Source organism: Peromyscus leucopus, chromosome 1 (genome assembly GCF_004664715.2).
Source record: "Peromyscus leucopus breed LL Stock chromosome 1, UCI_PerLeu_2.1, whole genome shotgun sequence".
In the NCBI taxonomy this organism is placed as follows: domain Eukaryota; kingdom Metazoa; phylum Chordata; class Mammalia; order Rodentia; family Cricetidae; genus Peromyscus; species Peromyscus leucopus.
In genome coordinates, this window is record NC_051063.1 from 100,754,146 (window position 1) to 100,767,270 (window position 13,125).

At 38.7% G+C, this 13,125-nt stretch overlaps 1 pseudogene; it reads left to right on the top strand.

Annotated features, from left to right (window-relative positions):
• The first annotated feature begins 1,076 nt into the window (after positions 1-1,076).
• LOC114706684 lies at positions 1,077-1,706 on the top strand (annotated as a pseudogene).
• The last annotated feature ends 11,419 nt before the right edge of the window (positions 1,707-13,125 follow it).

Consider the following 13,125-nt stretch of genomic DNA (forward strand, 5'->3'; position numbering starts at 1 on the left):
AAAGAAGCAAACTTACCCAGGAGTTGTAGATGCCAGGAAATAATAAAATTGAGGGCTGGAATCAATAAAACAGAAACAAAGAGAATAGTACAAAGAATCAGTGAAACAAAGAGTTGGTTCTTCGAAAAAATCAGCAAGGTAGACAAACCCTTATCCAAACTAACTAAAATGCAGAGAGAGAATATCCAAATTAACAAAACAAAGATGAAAAGGGAGACATAACAACTGACAATGAGGAAATCCAGAGAATCACCAGGTAATACTTCAAAAACCCATACTCCACAAAATTGGAAAATCTAAAAGAAATGGACAATTTTCTGGATAGGTACCATATACCCAAATTAAATCAAGACCAGATAAACAATTTAAATAGACATAGAACTCCTATGGAAATAGAAGCCATCATTAAAAGTCTCCCAACCAAAAAAAGCCCAGGGCCAGATGGTTTCAGTGCAGAATTCTACCAGAATTTCAATGAAGAGTTAATACCAATACCCTCAAATTGGTCCACACAATAGAAACAGAAGGAATATTGCCAAACTATTTTTATGAGGCTACAATTACCCTGATACCAAAACCACATAAAGATGCAACAAAGAAGGAATTACACACCAATCTCCCTCATGAACATAGATGGTAAAATACTCAATAAAATACTGGCAAACAGAACCCAAGAACACATCAAGGACATCATCCATTATGATCAAATAGGCTTCATCCCAGAGGTGCAGGGATGATTCAACATACAAAAATATGTCAACGTATTTCATCATATAAACAAACTTGAAGAAAAAAAATCACATGATCGTCTCTTTAGATAATGAAACATCCTTGGACAAAATCCAACATCCCTTCCTGATTATGGTCTTGGAGAGATCAAGAATACAAGGAACAGGGTGGAAGTGATCACTGATTGGCGGATGCTGCTGATTGTGTTCTAAGGGTCGGAGTGGGGTCGAACTTTGCTCTACCCGAACCACTTAGCTCATCCCTTCTCTTCCATTACCCGTGGCGCAGAGAGTCGGGGTGGCGGCTGCGTCAGCAAGGGTGGTAGCGGCAGCGGCAGCTGCAGTGACATGTCCAGCATGAATCCTGAAAATGATTATTAATTCAAGTTACTTCTGATTGGTGATTCTGGGGTTGGAAAGTCTTGCCTCCTTAGGTTTGCAGATGACACGTACACGGAAAGCTACATCAGCATGATCAGTGTGGATTTCAAGATCCAGACTATACAGTTAGACGGGAAAACAATCAAGCTTCAGATATCGGACACAGCAGGCCAGGAAAGATTTCGAACAATCACCTCCAGTTACTACAGAGGAGCCCATGGCGTCATAGTTGTTTATGATGTGACAGATCAGGAGTCCTTCAATAATGTTAAACAGTGGCTGCAGGAGATAGATCGCTCTGCCAGTGAAAATGTCAACAAGTTGTTGGTAGGGAACAAATGTGACCTGACCACAAAGAAAGTAGTAGACTACACAACAGCAAAGGAATTTGCAGATTCCCTTGGAATTCCATTTTTGGAAACCAGTGCTAAGAATGCAACGAATGTAGAACAGTCTTTCATGACGATGGCAGCTGAGATTAAAAAGAGAATGGGCCCTGGAGCAACAGTTGGTGGTGCAGAGAAGTCCAATGTTAAAATCCAGAGCACTGCAGTCAAGCAGTCAGGTGGAGGCTGCTGCTAAAATTCGCCTCCGTCCTCTCACAGCAATGAATTGGCATTCTGAACCCAAGTGAAAAAACAAATTGCCTGAATTGTACTGTATGTAGCTGCACTACAACAGATTTTTACCGTTTCCACAAGGTCAGAGATTGTCAATGGTCAATACTGACTTTTTTTTTTCTTCCCTTGACTCAAGACAGCTAACTTCATTTTCAGAACTGTTTTTAAACCTTTGTGTGCTGGTTTATAAAATAATGTGTGTAATCCTTGTTGCTTTCCTGATACCAGATTGTGTCCCATGGTTGGTTAGACTATATTTTGTTTTGATGTTTATATTGGCATGTTTAGATGTTGGGTTTAGTCTTCTGAAGATGAAGTTCAGCCATTTTGTATCAAACAGCACAACCAGTGTCTGTCAATTTCCATGCATAAAGTTTAGTGAAACGTTATATGTAAGATCTGATTTGCTAGTTCTTTCTTGTAGAGTTATAAATGGAAAGATTACACTATCTGATTAATAGTTTCTTCATACTCTGCATATAATTTGTGGCTGCAGAATATTGTAATTTGTTGCACACTATGTAACAAAACTGAAGATATGTTTAATAAATATTGTACTTATTAGAAGTAATATCAAACTGTATGGTGATAAGGATTGTTTTAATTCTTATGGTTAAAGGGAAATAGAGGTTTGCATTATATTCAACAGCCATTTATGTGTGCAACAAGGGCACTGTGGACTATCTAAGAGCACAGCATCTAGTACTTGCTTTCTAGTAGTAGACCTGCTCAGTGACCTAGAGAATCTTCTGTGCTGTGTACACTGAACCAGCCTCATTGGGTTCAAGGAGCTCAAACTGTATGGAAACAAGTTTAGAGTGTCTGCTTCCTAGCATTTTATCTCCAGGCCTAGACCCATCTGAAGAGGCTTCCCAGGCAATGCTTTTTCGATGTATCTGTGGTAGATGGAGAGCAGCACATGCCTCCTCACAAGCAGTGAGCTGGTGATCCGTGCTGGTGCTTCCTCCATGCTCTGAGTCAGATGTCACCCACTCACCCACCCACCCCACTCCTTGTTTGGGGATTCTTTTTTGCTTTTTGAGACAGGGTTTCTCTGTGTAGTCCTGGATGTCCTGGAACTTGCTCTGTAGACCAGGCTGACCTCGAAACTCAGGGATTCACCTGTCTCTGTCTTGAAGTGCTGGGATTAAAGGCGTGCACCACCATGCCTGGCTTCTTCTCCTTCTCCTTCTTTCTTCTCCTTCTCCTCCTTCTCCTTCTTCTCCTTCTTCTCCTCTCCTCCTCCTCCTCCTTCTCCTCCTTTTCCTCCTTCTTCTTTTTGAGACAGGGTCTCACTATGTAACCCTGGCTGGCCTGGAACTTAGTATGTACAACAGGCTGACCCCTCAGAGATCCACCTGCCTTTTCCTCCTAAATGGTAGGATTAAAGGCTTGTACCACAATACCCAGATTGCACTGTTTTTTTGAGACAGTGTTTTATGTAGCTCAAGAGGCCTCATTTCCACTTGTAACCAAGGATGGCCTTGAACTCCTGATCCTCTTGCCCCCACTTCCAGGTGTCAACTTTTTATTCTTTCCAATTGTATAACTCAAGTTGGAGGAGAGTTTAAGCATTAGAAAAGAAAGCAGGAAATGTTGATCGCACTAACTGTAGAAATTATATCCCCCCCAAATTAACTGAAAACATGAACTCTAGATGGGAATGATGAGAGAAATAATATATTTATTTCAGTGAAATTAAAAAAAAGAATACAAGGAGCATACTTAAACATAATAAAGGCAATTTACAGCAAGCAGACAGCCAACATAAAATTAAGTGGAGAGAAACGCAAAGTGACTCCACTAAAATCAGGAACAAGACAAGGCTGTCCACTCTCCCAATATCTATTCAATATAGTACTTGAAGTTCTAGCTAGAGCAATAAGACAACAAAAAACGATCAGAGGGATACAAATTGGAAAAGAAGATGTCAAACTTTTGCTATTTGTGGATGATATGATAGTCTATATAACTGACCCCAAAAATTCTACCAAGGAACTCCTACAATTGATAATAACCTTTAGTAATATGGCAGAATACAAGATTAACTAAAAAACAAACAACAAAACAAAACAAAACAAAAAAACAACCAGTAGCCCTCCTATACACAAATGACAAATGGGCCAAGAAAGAAATCAGAGAAACATCACCCTTTACAATAGCCACAAATAATATGAAATACATTGGGGTAACTATAACCAAGCAAGTGAAAGACCTGTATGACAAGAATTTTAAGTCCTTGAAGAAAGAAATTGAGGAAGATATAAAAAAAATGGAACGATCTCCCATGCTCATGGATAGGTAGAACCAACATAATAAAAATGGCAGTCTTACCAAAAGCAATCTACAGATTCAGTGCAATTATCATCAAAATCCCAACACCATTTTTCACAGACCTCTAAAGAACAATCCTGAACTTCATATGGAACAAGAAAAACTCCAAGGTAGCTAAAACAATCCCTTACAATAAAGCAACCCCTGGAAGCATCACCATCCTTGACCTCAAGCTCAATTATAGAGCTATAATAATAAAAACAGCTTGGTATTGGCATAAAAATCAACATGCAGACCAATGTAATTGAATTAAAGATCTGGACATTAATCCATACACCTATGAACACCTGGTTTTAGACAAGGAAGCAAAAACTATACAATGGAAAAAAGAAAGCATCTTCCACAAATGGTGCTGGCATAACTGGATGTCAACATGTAGAAGATTGCAAATAAATCTATATCTATCACCATGCACAAAACTCAAGTCCAAGTGGATCAAAGACCTCAACATAAATTCAGTTACACTGAACCTGAACACTGAGAAAGTAGGAAGTAGCCTTGAATGCATTGGCACAGGGGACCACTTCTTAAATATAACACCAGTAGCACAGACACTGTATCATGAATTGGAATGATGGAACCAATAGAAGAAGGATGACAACACACAAGGTCAAGTAAATATATATATACATACATATATGTATATATATTTTCAAGTAAATACATGCAATATATATATTCAGCCAGAAATTTATTTGTCCACTTTATTCTGGGTACTACAGAGACCAGTAGGTATGTGTAGTGAAAAAGAAAACAAAAAGATGAAGCTCATGCTTTGCTGGCCTTCAAACAGTTTTGGGTTGATAGAGAATAAAACAAATAGCAGTTTATAGATGACTGCTTAATAACAGCTATGATATGTAAAGTGAGAGAATAAAGAAGGAAAATAAACTGTTTGCAGCAGGGAGAGGAAAACAGTCCTGATGGTGGGATCCTTGTTAATATTATTAATGATTTAGAGTCTTCTGGGTCAGCCAAACACTAATTGCAACCTATTTAAAGCATTGATAAATATTAAAAATCTTTCAGAAATTAGATGATTATGTAAGATTGAGATGACATAATCCTTATGGTTTTGAAGAATAGAGTTGCTGTTGAGTCTTGGAAAATCTGTTGGGCAATCTCAAAAATAACAGGCAGCTCTGGACCATTAGTGAGTAGATAGTGGACTAAAATAATGTGGATTCATTTGGAGAGCAGATAATTGAAGAGATAAACGGGTGCTACTTTTGCTTCACATTTGGATTATAACTTAAAGAGATGAATAGAACCCAAGGGTTTAAGTCTAATTCAGATAACAGGCAAATCTACAGAATGGGCAGAAAAACCTAACAAAACAAACTAGCAACACCATTGAGCAAAATCAGGAGGAGAAAGGAGTCAGAAAAGAGAATCACTTTTTTACTATAATATTTAGCAATTCACTGAATTCTGAAACCAATTAGACTCAACCATCTCCTCCCCCACATCCCCAGCAGAGAGACAAGTGGACAGGAAGAGGTCAGAGTACATTCTTTGAAGACTGTAGTCACCGGTGCTATCGGGAGAGGGCAGCAGAGGGCTGCCTGTCAGAGGAGACCTGTCCTCTGAGTTATGCTGTTAGCTTCTGGGGTGGGGGACAGTAGGTTCCACTGTTACTTCACTTACATGTTATGGACACAGACTACATGGGTATCAGATGTTTTATTTAAGACTGAAAGCTTGACCCAGAATACCTAACATGAAAACTGGCTCGAAGCATTGTTCCATACGTGTAATCCACCTTGAGCCTTTAGGTTTATTATGATGTCGTTTAGCTTTTGGCTGTTGTAGTTTTGTGCTTCCTCCACTAGCTGTGCTCACATGGGAAAGGTGCAGAGTGGCCCATCTGCCAAAACACACAAAACTGAGGTGCTGCAAAACCAAGTCTACCAGGAAGGAGTTGTGCCAAAACAGGACTAATTGTTCTAGACATCTACACTCTTACTAAATAATTTATTACGGTTTTTGCTAATTATAAAATTAGTGAATTAAATCAATTCTTAACCTCACTGTGACATATAACTCTTCCAAAGCAAAATTCAGACAACCTCCTTGCCAGTGTTCTCATATCTGCTACATTATTTTAATTTATAGGAGTTGCTATGGACATTCATCTCTCAAACAAAAAATAAGCCAGATCATCAAAGAGGAGATCTGGTAGACCATGCATTTGGAAAGTGAGTTTTAATGAGAGAGGTTCAGGAGCATTCAGGGCAGCCTGCCTGTGGTTTAGAAGAGAATGGAAAACACCATGAGGAAACAATTAATCCTTTATTTTGGGGAAGGGAGCTATGTATTATTTCTCACTATGTGGAAATATCACCTTTCAGAATACAGAAACACAGAATTTATTTATTTTTACTTTATTTTATTATTTTTAAATTGAAATAGAATTACATCACTTCCTTCCTCATCCTCCCTCATTCCCCTGTTATGACCCCCAAATGCCTCCCATTCTCCCCTCAAGTTAATAACCTCTTTTCCTTTTAGTACAATTATTACATACATATGCATGCTGTATATATAAATCCTGATGAATTCATTGTTATTATTGAGGGGTAAAAGGTTCCAAAGCTGACAAGTCTGCATTGGATGAACTATAAGGGAGCTCGTCTTGGGGAAAGCTAATTTTCACTCTCCCAGCAGTTAGTTGTCTGTGGTTCTTTGTTAGGGGTGGATTCTCATGAAATTTCCCTCTTCCACATTGACATGCCTATTGATATTGCCATTGTTCTGGTCTTTTTTATGCAGCTATTTCTAGAAGAGACTGAACCAGAGAATTTCTATTCTCAATGATCATCAGGACACCCAAGACGGTTGTAAGCAGTGACTTAGCAGCGATGATTCACTAACTCACTATGTGTAAAACTGTCCACTTTATGGACTTCCTGATGACCAAAAGAAAGTAAATATTTGGTAGGCATACTTCTTGCTACAATCCAGTGTCATTATGGAAATCTCTGAAAAACCATGGTGTCCTATTGGAAGCCACAAGATTATTTGTCAGGGAGGAAATCTAGTATTTGCCCGTTACTATAAATGGGTGATTTTCTGCTCCAAATAGAAGCAACGTTTAAAAAATGACCAGTAAATGCATCATAGGCACAGAGAACAAGGGAAATGATGGAGCTGTCATAGAATCTTCTAGGTATTGATACCATAGATAATGATTCATCAGAGGAGGGATGATCAGGAGACAATGCCCATGATGATGTACCGGGGGCAAGGTGTGATATCCTAAGCTGTGTATAATGAACAGGGTAACACAGGCACATAGGACAAGAGCACAGTCTGTATGTGGGAGACACAGGTGTTGAGAGTCTTCATTTATGGTCAAGTGACTTTGGAAGCTAGGTAAAAGTATATATGAAAAGAAGTGAATCTAGGGCTGGAGAGATGGTTCATCAGTCAAGAGTGCATACTACTCTATAGTGTACATGGGATTCATTTCTTAACACTCAATGAGGGCTCACAACTGTCCAGAACTCTGGTTCCAGGGAATCAGCTTCATCTTCTGACCTCCGTGGGCTCCTGCACACACATGAAGCAAATACTTACACTCAAGCACACACATTTATATATAAAGTTAAAGTAAAATAAATATTTAAAAAATATCAGTGAATCTAAACATTCAGTATAAAGCTCAAGACATAATTTATCTTTGGAAAAACATATGAGAACTACTGATCCAGAAGGCATGAAACTGGAAATACCTTATTCTTTGATTTACATGTTAGATACATATATGTGCTTACTTTGTGACAATTACTTAGCTTATATTTATGAATTATGCAAGTCATTCACAATGTAGTTTTAAGCTGTATGAAACTAGAGCTATATACTCAATAGATACAGATTACTGGGTACAATTTCCAATACTACATTCTCTTTAAAAATTATTTCATGATTTTTTTCTTATATTCTGGGTATGGCTATTTATGTCTACAGTACTCTGCTGGGCAAAGTCAGTGCATAGTCTGACAGTGGAGAGTGGCATATCATGTTTGAGAGCCTGGCACTCTTGAGCATTATTTTGGACAAGCTATCTACATGGCTTCTTTCTGTGATGGATGATTTTCACCCATGTCTTACCTCCTTTACAGGAAAATGATGTGGCTTATTGGACTTTGAAAAGACTTGGTCTAAAATGTTGGAAGCTGTGTTAGTTAGGGGCACAGCTGTGGAGATTACAATCCCTCGTCCACAGGGATCCTTAACCATTCCATTATCAAGCACGGTCTTGTAACAAGCCTAGGTGTCTCTTCCTAAAACAGCAGAGAGATAGCACAGAACAGTGACCCCAGTCACAGATTGGCCATCCTTCTGGGAGCTGCCTTATCTCTCAACTCTCCAAATAGTTCTGCTGGATAAGAGAACACAGGGGCCACTGGGTTGGCTTCTCTACCATAATCCCAAGGGTCTTCAACAACTCATAAATTCCTTTTCGCACAGCTTCTTTCCAGGTCCTCAGCTTTTTCTCACTTGTACTGGCCTCGGCTGGATGATCCAGGATGATACACTGTGGACTGTACTGGCATCTATAAGGTCCTAATGTTTCTCCTTTAGGTCTGGGGATCCCTGAGGATTCCGTTAAGATTGACACAGATCTTGCAAATACAAAACAACAGTAAGGATCAGAATCCCCCCAAAACTTAGCCTGGGTGCCTCAGTGCCTCAGTTATCTTCAGTGGAAATGTGGTGGCCTGGAAGTACCACAAGGGATGTCTCAGTGAGCCAAGTGGTCGGTCCTTCACTCTTCTCTCACCCAGCTGCCATCTTGTTCAAAAAATACATTGGTTGACCCTCAGTTCTTCTGCCTCTCCTTTCTCCAACACTTCCCTTGAGATCCTCTAGGTGACCATGTAATTATTCACATATATGCATTCATCAAATATCTAGAGATTCCCCCAGGAATCCACAAGGATAACCCTAGCTAAGACTCCTAGCAATAGTGGAGAAGGTGTGTGAACTGGCCATCTACGGTAATCAGATTGATGACCACTCTAATTGTCATCAGAGATACTCTATCCTAATTGTCATCAGAGATACTGATGGAAGCAGATGCAGAAATCCACAGCCAAGCACTGGGATGAGCTCTGGGAGTCTTGTTGAAGAAAGGGAAGAGGGATTGTATGAGCCAGGGGGGTCATGACAGGTGAACCCACAGAGACAACTGACCTGAGCTTGTGGGAGCTCATGGACTCTGGACCAACAGTTAGGGAGACTCCCTGGGACCGACCTGGGCTCTCTGCTTGTGTGTGTCAGTTGTGTAGCTTGGTCTCTTCGTAGGGCTCCTAGCGGTGAGACCAGGACCTGTCCTTGGCGCTTAGCTGGCTTTTGGGAACCTGTTCCTCATGCTGGATTACCTTGGCCAGCCTTGATGCAGGAAAGGAGCTTGGTCCTGCCTCAACTTGATGTGCCATGCTTTGCTTAAGCCCTTGGGAGGCCTGCTCTTTTCTGAATGGAGTTGGAGGAGGAGTGGAAGGAAAGGAGGTAGATGGGAAGCCCAGGGTGTGGGGGGCACGAGGATGAGAGGAAGGAGGGGAAACTGTGGTCCATAGTAAAATAAATGGAAAAATGTTATTTGAATAAAATAAAATTTTAAAAAGAAATAATAAAGTAGGAAAAATTAAAAATAAAATAAATATCTAGAGATTTTAGGGCTGCTTAGATATTTGGAAACAAAAATCATTAAGGTAGTTTCTCTGTCTTTGAGGAAACAGGCATGCTCTATAAGAGGCTGATGTGAGAAAGAAGTACTCTCACTGATTGGAAAAATAAAGTTAAACAGAAGATGCAACTATTCAGCAGAGCCTCTTCAAATATGGCTGCTCTGTTGTCAAGAGCCCCCATGACAGATGATGAAGGAAATGTTCAGAGGCTCTAGGTCATGACAAAGAAATACATAAAAAGTTATGTGATTATCAGGTACTTGAACAATAATATTTTGCCAATACAGTGATGCCTTCAAAAGCTTCTGAATTCAAGTGTTATTAAGCAAGAGGAGGGATAGTCCAGACTATTTACAATAGATAATCATTTGGAAGAATAAATGTGCTCAGGATAAGTTTTGTTTGATTGTCTTTTTAAGTACTGTGACATTGTTAAAAGTACACCTGCTGCCATCATATAGAACAGTGCCATATTTGGATATATTACTGCGAAAGTTACTTTGCCTCTGGGCCCTAGCTGATTTGTCATTTGACAACACTTATCTCACAAGGTTACTGTCTAGTTTACATGATATATGTAGCACACTGTGGCCTTATAATGATACCTGGATCATGATTAAAATAGCTTCCAGCCTCAATAGTGTACACTTGTAAAGCTGGGGGAGGAAGACCATGAGTTCCAGGCCAGATAAAATGTACTTTGTGGGAAATATTTGTACTATCACTTCAGTTTTTTAGGAAATCTAATATTGCTCTAAATTTAGTCTATTATAAATCTGCCCTTTTTTTGACTATTTTTCCTCTTTCTTCCATTTTCTGATACAAAACTGAAAAATTCATAATATAGTATGGCAAAGGTGCACCATCGATAAGGGTTAATAGTTGGAACTTCTTTCACTAAGACACAGCAGATCCTGAAACAACTGATCTTATTTGGAATGGTTTAAGAAAAGCATTCAAGTTAGACTGCACCTCAATTCTGGAGTCTTAGAAAATCTCCCTAAGACAGCTGGACATGGTGTTATATGGCTGGAATCCAAGTCAGCATTGGAAAAACAGAAGCAGGAGAATCAGGTATTCAAGGTAATCCTGGGCTCCACAGCAAATCTGAGACTAGTCCAGATTCTGTCTCAGAAATTCAATATACAAACAAATAAATAAATGCAAAAAGGAAATTCATGGAAAGTTTTTTTCTGTCTATAAATCTCAATTTCTCACTTGAGCAAAAATGTCGGCCTAATTCTCAGGTGACATTGAAAATAAAAAGCACTTAGCACTCACTACCCTATTAATGCTTAATAAGTGCTAATACACACCATCATTGCCATTGTTAACATCACCAACACAGTCATATAGACTTTCTAGGGTTTTTGCAAGTTACCTCTTTTAGGCAATGCAACTAAGTCATGATCTTTGGCAAATTTGGATTATGTGAAATATAATGAAACACACAAATAAGATTATATGCAACAGTGCTTTTCCTAATGGGTATAAATGTTCTGAAAACCTGTACCTTCTGATTTTTCTGTTCATAACAGTTTCTATCTTTATTGACTTAATCATTTCTTTTTTTTTTTTAGAGAGAGTCTGGTTATGTGGCCAAGGTGGGTCTTGAACTCATGAGCCTAACTGCTGTGGTTCCCAACATTTACCTCTATGCTTGGCTTCTACATTATCTTGTAGAAAACAGTTTCCTAAGTATTAAACATTATTTTAATAATCTAAATTTGATTAAATGAATTATGTACATTCATTTACATAATTTTTAAACATGTCTTTTGTAACATGTTTGGCTTGTATATTTAGGTAGTTTTTATTGCCATGAACACACAACTAGCTTTTTGTGGTCACTTACAAATTGTTCAGTATGTTTATTAAAGACCAGTCTAAATGCCAGAGCTAAGTTTGTGAACAGATGTCTTGAACTTAAGTTCAGAATAAAAATTATGTGTAAGGAGTATCTGCCTCTAAAGGTACAGAAACTCAGGTTTCATGGAGTCTAGACAATTGGGATTATTACACAAATATGCATCTGCAGAGATATATACACATATGTATACATACACACATGCACACACATGAACAGAAAAACACAACATATCCACGTGCAAATACCCACCCACCCCAATACCCAGAAGCTAATTGGGAAGTTTTGTACAATGTTTGATGTTTCTGGACCAAAAAACTATTTTCTTTGGCAACTGTGTCTCCTTTGTTATCATTGACACTTATTATTGAAGATACATTACATATCAGTCATTGAATATACAGTACATAGGTTTATTAAAGACAGAGGCATGCATAATATCTGCAAGGAGTTTAAATTAGTTGTATATCCTAATGGACATGCCCATACCATACACAAACATACAAACCACGTGCTACTTTATGACGAATATTAACATAGTAAATATGGGGTGCTGTGGAAGCAAACTTCATTGTCTGCTCTGTTAGAAAACAATCCTGAAAGAAAAAGAGAGAAAAGAAAAAAAAGAGAAAGAAAACAAGCCTGTCTTTTAGGAAGTAACCTTATAGTTCAGACTGAACATGGATTGTGATCAGTTGTGGTAGGGTCGGATGCTCTGTTGATTTTGAGTTCACATCCCCTGAATAATGGAATTGTGACCCAACATGTTTGTGGCAGTTTCCTTGCCTGAAACTGTTCCTCTGCGCATCATTGTGCAACATCTGACAACCACAGCACCCAGATGTGCACAGTGGCTTCAGTTTAATATTGAGTTGCAGGATTCAAGGGATTTAAAAAAAAACAAGCAAGATAAAATCATAGATGAGAAGAGTCAGGAGGAGGGTCACAGTTTTCTACCACATGAAAGATTATAGGAGAACAACCTCAGGAAGAGCTAAGGGATTCTACCCAAACCACTTTAGGGGAAGTGTGTCAGATTTTGATGATAGGACTCAGGTGTCTGACAGTAAGGTTTAACCAGAATAGAGAAGAAGAGGACTTTGACTAAGCAGAGAAGATGGGAACAGTCCCATGGGCCATGGAAAAGGTGTATTTCCTCAGAGCATTTACAACAAATCAGAGTTGTTCATTGCCAGGATCTACTCTGGATGCTGTATTTATTGTTTCCTCTTACTTTTGTGCTAGTTTAATTTTCATTTTAGTGTTCTGCTGTGTAGCTTTTGATGCGACTCAAACTGCCAATCTCAAATGTAAGAGGAGGCATCATAATTTAAGAAAAAGAAGATCCATGTTCTTAAGCTACAACTTGAAAGAAAAGAAACACACTTAGATTTTATTGATACTTGGGAGGTTGATGCTATCATGATATCGGGTGTTATAACAAACAGAAACAGTACTTCATGTGAAAGAGTTTTGGCTTATTAGAGTAAGGGTATTATTAT